Here is a 9,501-nt window from a genome sequence, read left to right on the forward strand (position 1 = left end):
TATTTGTTTGTTTCCCTGTATGTGTCTGTGTGCAGTGACAGCAGAAGCCAGATGTAGGGAAGAGGCGAGGAGATTCCTGGGAATGGGGTCACAACAAACCTCAGCTACCATGTGGTTTCTGAGGATGGAGTCCTGGCCCTCCGTAACAGCACCCATTGCCCCTAAGTGCAGAACTATCTGTCTAGTGCCTTTTTCATTTCAAGTTTATCTCTTTTGTACCTTTAATCATAGTATTTTACGTCACTCTCTGCCTTCCTTTCCTTTCTCCATCTTTTCCCAAGTTCTTTTCAGCCCGTTTCGTTCTTGTTAAGTATGGGTAAGTATGCTCAAATATATGAATACAACTTGGTGAGTCGATTTTGCTTAGAGTGGGGATATAGTTTCAGGACTGACCACATTACATTGGAGAATCATGATTCCTGGTGTGTTTTTTTGAGGAACAGCGCTCCTTGTCCTCATGGGTGCCTGTGATTTGTTAACAGGGTAGTGTGTGGTGTTCAGAGGGCAGGTTTGCTGTGTTGGTCAGTGCTAAATTCAGAACTGGATATACTCAAAGCTGAGTCTTTGGTCTTTCTTTTTTAAATGACTACCAGTTTCGTGAAAGAGAAAATATTAGATGAGCTGGCAATATTGAGCACTAGCTTAGCGTAGGTAGAGCAAAGACTTGGGAAGTGTCTGTAAGGTGCTAGGCTCACTCCCAGCACCAAAAAAAAAAAAAAAAAAAAAAAAAAAAAAATAACCTAGACCAAGTATGACCCTGCCTCTGTGTCCACTCAACCTTACCTGTCCCTGCACAGTCTCCTAAGGTGTATCCACAGAGACCAGGGCACAGACCTGCTTCCCCACTGGAGGGTAACGCTGGACTCTCTCCACTCGTGTAAATACGTCACTGTTATCTATTTGTTCTATTGAGAAATAAATTTTTAGCATTTTTGTTTATTTACTTTTCAAACCAAGAGTATGTAGAATCAAGAAACTCAGCCTCAAAGCATCACTGGGACAATGCCTTGCAATGCCAGGACCTACCTGAAGTGTCTCAGGCCTGGCCAGGCACTGTCCTTTTCACTTTAAATGCCTGAAAAGGAAATGAAATAGAAACGTGTGCTTTGCCAGCAAAGTGAGACTTGTGTCCCTTAAGCTCTCCTCAAACAGGCTCTGTAGTCCAGGTTGACCTTGACTCTGGCATCACTCTGATTCTGCTTCCCAGGCACTAAGACTACACGTGGGGGGCCATCACGGCCACCGAGGACAGTGCTAGGACTTCCTGCATGCCAGGCCATCTCTCTGCCAACCCAGCTATTTCCACAGCTCCATTTTTTTTTTCTTGGTGGTGCTTTGTTCAAAGTACATAATCTCAATGTGAAACTCACAGAGGCCTGTAATCTATACGGCTTCTTGTCTCTGCAGCGCAGGATGGAGGGCATGACTCTCGGCCTGTGGGTATATTCTATTGGTGGTTTCACTATTCCCTGTTGTCTCTGCCAACAAGCCATCATGCATTCCCAGCATCCTGGCTGCGCTATTGTATCTATTGGGGCATCTTTGGAAAGTTTTTTTTTTTTGTGACTCTCGGCCTGTGGGTATATTCTATTGGTGGTTTCACTATTCCGGTTGTCTCTGCCAACAAGTCATCATACTTTCCCAGCATCCTGGTTGCATTATTGTATCTATTGGGGCATCTTGGGAAAGTTTTTTTTTTAACTAGGCACATGTTTCTCTGAGTGTACCCCCTTTACCCAAATCTCCCATTGTAACCAGCCCTACGGGATCCTCCTGGGTGCTCTTCCAAGCACCTATACTTGAGTTGATCTTTCTTCCTCGCCGTGATTCCAGAAGTAATTTCTCAGTAGTATTTTATTACTCACTGTGATTAAAGTGGGGGATTTTGATGAGGGAATGAGACATTCCTGAGCAGTGGTTGGAAAATGAACTCTCAGCAGCAGCGTGGTGCACAGCTTTAATCTCAGCACTCGGGAGGCAGAGGCAGGCAGAGCACTGGGATTTTGAGGCCAGCCTGAGGCAATCAGAGCACTGGGATTTTGAGGCCAGCCTGGTCTATGGAATGAGTTCCAGGACAGCTGGTGGGTCCCAGGAGAGGTTCCTGAGAGGTCACCTTAGCCTCCTGTTTGGAGAGAGCTACTTAAGAGGGAGGCCAGGAAACTTCCCTGTGACGTCAGCGTCCCTGTCTCTAGACAATTCTTTTGGATCCTGGAGAGAAACTGTTGCTGGTACAATCGTTCAATGACTACAGGCTTCACCCATAGGCGTTTGGGCAAGATTAAGCAGGTTCCTTGGCAGAGAGAAAGGAGAACGCAGAGAGACCATAGGGGAACAGAAAGACGCTGGCCTTGGGTCTTAGTATAAAACGGCAAGAAATAAATGTCCTCGGGGAAAGCAAAGCGAGTCCTAGGTGGTGTTGTTTCAGGCATTGTGTGTGTGTGTGTGTGTGTGTGTGTGTGTGTGTGTGTGTGTGTGTGTGTGTCTGTGACTCTCAGTGGCAGCAACAGCAGCTGCAGTCCTGGTGGTGGTGGTGATAGCCTCGGTGGAGCTGTTGACAAGCTCAGTGGCCCCTGATCTGGGCGGCGGTGATGGTGGCGGCAGCACCATCTTTGATCTTGCAGGCAGCAGCTGTGATGCCGCTCCAGCAGTACAACCGTTACATTCTTCCCTTTTTTTGTTTAATAAAAATCGGGGGTGGAAAGGGGGTGTCGCTATCACTAGGATGCTCTTCCTGCCGATCTTGGGCATTGATGTCCTTGGGTGAAGTCTGATCAGGTTATAATTCCGTGTTGCCGGCCTCCGGCTCCTTAGTTAGGGGGTTAGTAATTCTATAATAGCAAGAAAACATTATAAAATAATCAGCTTTAACCTGTCCAAAATGTCTTGCAAATATAATCACGATCATAGCGTACTTTAAAACTCAAAGTGCAATGGCAAATGAGAAACACATGATTTCAATTGAAAACTTTTAAAATTATTTTTATTTGGTGTGGATGCTTTGTCTGCACGTTTGCACATATATACATTATCTGTTTTCCTAGAATCCGCAGAGGATGGAATGGTGTTGGGTCTTCTGGACCTAGAGTTACACATGGGTGTGAGCTTCCGTGTGTTACTGGGAACCAAATCTGGGGCCTCTGCAAGAGCAGCCAGTGCTCTTACCACTGAACTGTTTTTCTAGCCACACAATATTTCATTTTGTAAAAATAATAGCATATATGAAAATAGATTTAATGTATAAGGAAAAAAATAATAATGTATGAAAAAAAGCAGGAAGTAAAGCAAAACTGGGATAATAGTAATTTTCCACTGGGACAGAATACTATGGTGATCCTTTTCAACTTTTAACCTGTATTTATTTTTAAATTAGCATTAATTAGAACAGAATTTTGATAATACAATTTTATTTTAAAAATAAAGTAAAACATAGAGATCACATTTGAAAGTATATAGGACTCTATTAGTGTATTTAAAGAGAAATCCACAGATATAAATGCTGACATTGAGAATAAATAAATATAAAAAACATTTAATGCCTCAAAGGACTGATTCTAGGGTAATCATGCTGACAGGACATCCCATCACAGTTTCTACAACCAGTACAAGATCTCAGGGTTTATCCTGGGCCCATGACTTAGAACATAGGTTACTTTCTTTCTTAACTGCTTCCTCAAGCTGAGCTGCAAATCGTGAACAGCACAAGAATACATTCATCTTATCCCCTGCCTTCGAAAAGGAACTAAAAAAAATTTTTTTCCTTTAATTTTAAAATTACTTATCCACTTATTTCATGATATATTTAGCTTTGTTTTTTTAAAGTATCTTAAATTTTTGTTGCTTCAAACATGGGCGGTAAGAAGACATGTTTCAAATGTTCTCACAGTACACTCTCTTAGAAATCAAATGTGACAGTACATCCAGAAGAGTGATGACTCACAGTGTGTTTTCCTATTCTTCTCCAAACAACTGCAGAAACTCAGCCCGTCCTTACCTTTCTGCTCTTAGGATGATCTATGGAAAATAACTACTGTGTGTATATAATTGACATATTAGAAAGTTGCTGTTAAAGCCCTGGGTTCTTGTCCCAGCTTCACAAAAATAGAAAAGAATGAGAACCACAACTTTTGGCTGTAAGTATGCTTGCCAAAATCTGTAGTCTCTCTGTGTCACCTGTTAATAATCAATCATCAATCTAATGCAATCATTAAATATCTTCTGATATATATATTTGTATATCAGAGAACCAACCCATTTTTAAATCACCCTTACGTACCAGCTAGGATTCTCACAGAAGAAGATATTCACTGAATATCACAAAATTAACATAGTCGTAGAAATGAAATTGATGAGACAAGAGTATTATCCCCGTGCTTGGAAGGCTGGGCCTGGAGATTGCAAGTCAAGCCAGCATGGTCTACAGAGAGTATCCAAGGAAATTTAGTGAAGCTGCTCTCTCAGGGAGGTTTGTTTACAAGCCCCAAGCCATAGGGGCTCTGAGAATGTAAATTGCTAAAAGACTGCCCAGTAGGAATTCTTCTAGCAGTGTTTGACTGCTTAGAAACTCTGTCTCGGGGGCAGGGGGTGGGGGGGGTGAAAAGAAGAAGAAAGAAAGAAAGAGAAAAAGAAAAGCCGGGCGTGGTGGCACACGCCTTTAATCCCAGCACTCGGGAGGCAGAGGCAGGCAGATCACTGTGAGTTCAAGGCCAGCCTGGTCTACAAAGTGAGTCCAGGACAGCCTAGGATATATACAGAAACTCTGTCTCGAAAAACCAAAAAAAAAAAAAAAAAAGAAAGAGAAAAAGAAAAAAGAAAAAAGAAAGAAAGAAAAGAAAAGTAAGCTTCCCTTGCTGGTTCTCTGTTAACCTTGACTGTTTCCCTGGCCTGGGCCTGGGCCCTGTCTTACTTGTTTGTGGGAAGTTTCTGGAGGGCTGCTGTCCTTTCCAACCTCAGAGAATTAGATTCGTCCGGGTTGTAGCTGAAACTTCCCCCTCCCCTGGCCATAGTGACTTTAGTCCTGGAGAGTGTTAGTTTGAAGTTTCTGTCTGGGACTTTATTAATGCTTAAATCCGAAAATTAAGGGTGTGGATAACATGAAATCCACTGGGTGCCATTTGTTGAAAGATTATTAATGTTTAATATTGATTTATTATTTTCGTAAATCAGCAGTGACTCCTTAACCAGCTATATACCCAAATGTAAACACACAAAGAGACTAGGATCTATTCAATTAGCCTAAAGCTCAGTGCTGTGCAATAATTACTCTATCCTAAACATCTAAACTAATATAGCTTCCTTCCAGTTCTGATTTCTCGCTTTATACTTGCTTTTTACTCATTTCCTAGGTCCAGTCCATTTCTCCTGGTGTTTCCTGGTCCTTTCTGCTCTTCCTGCCCTTTCTCCTGCCCTCACTGGACCAGGATGTCCAACCCTATAATATCTCTGTATTGCTCAGCATTGGCTAGTTTGCTTTTATTGACAATACAGAGAACAAATGGTGGCATGTTTATATATATATATATATATATATATATATATATATATATATATATATATATATATAAACGTGAGACAAGAGATACTTAGAATAAACATCACAGTGCAATTTCTGGATTGAAACCAGAGAGTGGAGTGGAGAAATCAGCATTTGAATAAACAAGGGTAGACTGTACACAGTCCACAAGAACATTATGACAACACACCTGGAAGACTATTGCATATTATATGATTCTACTGTTGGAGTAAGATGCAGCCTTTGATTCTCATGGAACAAAATTCCTGTTTGTTGGCTCTAAGGACAGACTTTCAAGAAGGTTTGCAGCAATAATGATGGTTTCTTATTTATCACAGTTGATTTCTCAGCTCTAGGCCACCATGATCATTCATCCAATATTGCCAATATTTCACACCACTGGTACTTTTCTCTTGTTAATCACTGATGATTTGCCTGCCCAAGATGACCAGTAACCACAAATTATTAATGCAAATACATCACACATCTGGTCTTTTTAGGGGTTTACAAGATAGGCCTTCTTCATGAATATTGCTCTCTGCATTATATTCAAAGTTCCCTCAATAGCTTATTAACCTATGAACACTGAATAGCTTTCACAGTCAAAGATTTCAAAGACTTTCACTATCTTCACATAAGCATAATGTCAGACTTGTCATTGCATAACAATATGATCTTCTGTACAAAATATATAAAACAGAGAGAAGAAAGCATAATAAAAAAATAAGTGTAACAACATAACAATAAGCATAATGTAAAATGAGTGACATAACCCAATTCCTCATTGGCTAAAAAGGGGTACAACTCCTCCCAACATAAATAAAGTATAGAAGCTGAGTACAAAACTACTTCAGGCTGGCCATGATATTTACTGACTAAGACCACAGCACCATGCTGATCAAGTTGGACTCGAGTCTCCAAGTCCAAAGACCCATTGAAGAGCAGACCAGAATGAGGCCCGGACCTAGAAAAGGAAGGTCACTGTGGACCACGCCGAGCGCTACGACAGATTGAGAGCCTTGTCTAGGAATCCATCAACCAGACTGTAGCTGTACTCAGCAGACTAGGAGAGGTGTCGGGACGTCTGAGTGAATTGTGATGAATGTGCGACCAATAAAGCATCAGTAAAATCTCAATACTCAACTCTATGACCTTCTTCCTTACCAATTTCTATATTAATTTGCTTTCTATTATGGTAATAAAGACCATGACCAAGGAGTGTCCCGTGTGCACGTGTGGCGGAGCGGCGCAGCGGCGGCGGAGGCAGCTTCCCCCCCCCCCGCCGCCCCCCCCCACCGCCCCCCCCACCGCCCCCCCACCGCCCCCCCGCGTCTCTCGGAGCCTCAGGGCCCGGCTTGGGCTTCCGCGGCCTCCTCTCAGCACCGTTGCCTCAGCCGAGAGGCCGGCGTGTGGGGTTGAGTGGCCTGACTGAGCTCAGGGCGCGGGAGAGCTGCGGGCGGGCGGCGAGGGCGACGGCGTTGGTGGTGGCTGTAACGACGGCCTCCTCAGCAGGCGGGGAAGATGAAAGGTAGCCGGATCGAGCTGGGAGATGTGACACCACACAATATCAAACAGTTGAAGAGACTGAACCAGGTCATCTTTCCAGTCAGCTATGATGATAAATTCTACAAGGATGTCCTAGAGGTTGGCGAGCTAGCGAAACTTGCATATTTCAGTGATATAGCTGTAGGTGCAGGTGGATCATTCACAGAATCAAAAGAGACTTTACATCATGACACTAGGATGCCTTGCACCTTACCGAAGACTAGGAATAGGAACTAAAATGCTAAATCATGTCCTAAACATCTGTGAGAAAGATGGCACTTTTGACAACATCTATCTGCATGTCCAGATCAGCAATGAGTCAGCGATTGACTTCTACAGGAAGTTTGGCTTTGAGATTATTGAGACAAAGAAGAACTACTATAAAAGGACAGAGCCTGCAGATGCGCATGTGCTTCAGAAAAACCTCAAAGTCCCATCTGGTCAGAATGCAGAGACACAAAAGACAGACAACTGAACAAGTTACAAATGAACTTTATTGCACTTGCTTGTCGCCAAATAAAAGAAAGACCCATTTATCCCTCCCCCCCTTCAAAAAAAAAAAAAAAAAAAAAAAAGACCATGACCAAAAGCATCGGGAGTGGAAAGGGTTTATTTGACTGACACTTCCTCATTAAAGTCTATCATGGAGCGAAAGCAAAGAAAGGACTGAACGAGATTCCTAATGTGAACTGAGCTAGGAATCTTGGAGCAGGAACTATAGTAGAGACCGTGGAAGAGTCTCTAAACTTTCATTTGGCTACTTTTTTAAAAAAAATAGTTAATCCTACAGTGTGTGTGTGTGTGTGTGTGTGTGTGTGTGTGTGTAAGTGCATGAGCACACCCATGTGAATGCATATGAATGAAGGTTCACATGGGGGACACAGACTAATGGCATGTCATCTCACTGGAGCTAGTGTGTCATGCATTTTTTTTTTTTCTGCCTGATTTAGGTGTTGGGGGAATGAACTCCAGTCCTCTGAAAGGGTATAGATGCTGTTTCTCAGGAAGCCATGTCTCCAGCTCCGTCACCTGCCTTTCTAATGGCTCCCAGGACAACCTGGCCACAGTGTGATTGTACATGATGGGCTGAGTCCTCTCATTAATCATTAAATAAGAAATCTCCCCCACAGATTAGCCTAAAGACAGATCTTATGGATGCATTTTCTCAACTGAGATTCTCTTTCACCAGATGACTCTAGCACATATCACATTGATGAAAACAAACTACCATGGACCTCCGCACACATATCATACACACATGAATAAGTAAGGCCATGTAAAGAGGTGTTTTATTTTATTTAATTATTGGGGGGGGGGGCGGTTTGAGACAGGGTCTCTCTGTGTAGCCTTGGCTGCCCTGGACTCACTTTGTAGACCAGGCTGGCCTCGAACTCACAGTGATCCGCCTGCCTCTTCCTCCCAAGTGCTGGGATTAAAGGCGTGCGCCACCACGCCCGGCTTGAGGTATTTTATTTTTAATGCTGTAAACTGACCAAATGCAACTAAGTGCACTCTGATATTATTCCTACTGGATCCATTAGAGAAGAATTCTTTCCCAGAAGTGTTCTAAATACAGAGACAATGAACAATTTTTTTTTCCTTAAACTTGTGTCATATAGGCAGATGAGTTTGTATGATTGTCAAATATATTTGTGTTAAGTTTCTTTTTCACGGTGAAAATCGGTGGAGGTGCAGTAGCCACACGTATGGCAGTCCATGATGCGTGTAAGATTGCTGTGTATATATTCATTTGGCTTTTTACAATAAGTCATACCCAAACTGACTACGAAAATAAATCCACATGCATCCAAGGCACTGAATGCAGCAAGGCAGAACTGACATCTCACAACAGAAGTTACTAGACAGTGCTCAGCCTCGCGTGGACCCCCCGCCATCCATGGAGCAACAATGACAAAACCGCCGCTTGGTCCCCAGTCGCTGTGAGGAATGGGGTGACAGCGCTGTGCCTTCAGCATTAGGAGCCAGGAACAATCAGCATGATCCCATGGGGCAGGGTAATTACCGCTGGGATGAGGGAGGTGTGGGGGTGCCTTGTCCTGGTGTGTTGCTCTGACAAGAAAAAAAAAGTTACTGAACCAAGGTAATGTGTAGGAACTAAGAGGGTGCTGAGGCCTGCACGATCAGGCAAGGCGGAAGGAAGGATCCTGATGTTTGGTGAAAGGAAGTAACTAGAAAATGTTGCTCCAAATGAAAGGAAGTAACCAGGAAATGTTGCTCCAAATGAAAGGAAGTAACCAGGAAATGTTGCTCCAAATGAACTGGCATCAAGTCTTTTTTTTTTTTTAATGTTTATTTATTATTATATATACAGTGCTGTGCCTGCATGTACACCTGCAGGCCAGAAGAGGGCATCAGATAACATTGTAAATGGTTGTGAGCCACCATGTGGTTGCTGGGAATTGAACTCATGACTTCTGGAAGAGCAG

The 9,501-nt window shown here is 43.0% G+C and overlaps 1 pseudogene across 1 annotated transcript; it reads left to right on the forward strand.

The window, feature by feature from the left end:
- The first annotated feature begins 6,892 nt into the window (after window positions 1-6,892).
- Window positions 6,893-7,596, forward strand: LOC311585637 (N-alpha-acetyltransferase 50-like; annotated as a pseudogene). Its single transcript has one exon. The product of its transcript is annotated as an N-alpha-acetyltransferase 50-like (transcript).
- Window positions 7,597-9,501: the final 1,905 nt, after the last annotated feature.

Source organism: Acomys minous (assembly GCF_964271855.1).
Source record: "Acomys minous genome assembly, chromosome: 16".
Lineage (NCBI taxonomy): Eukaryota > Metazoa > Chordata > Mammalia > Rodentia > Muridae > Acomys > Acomys minous.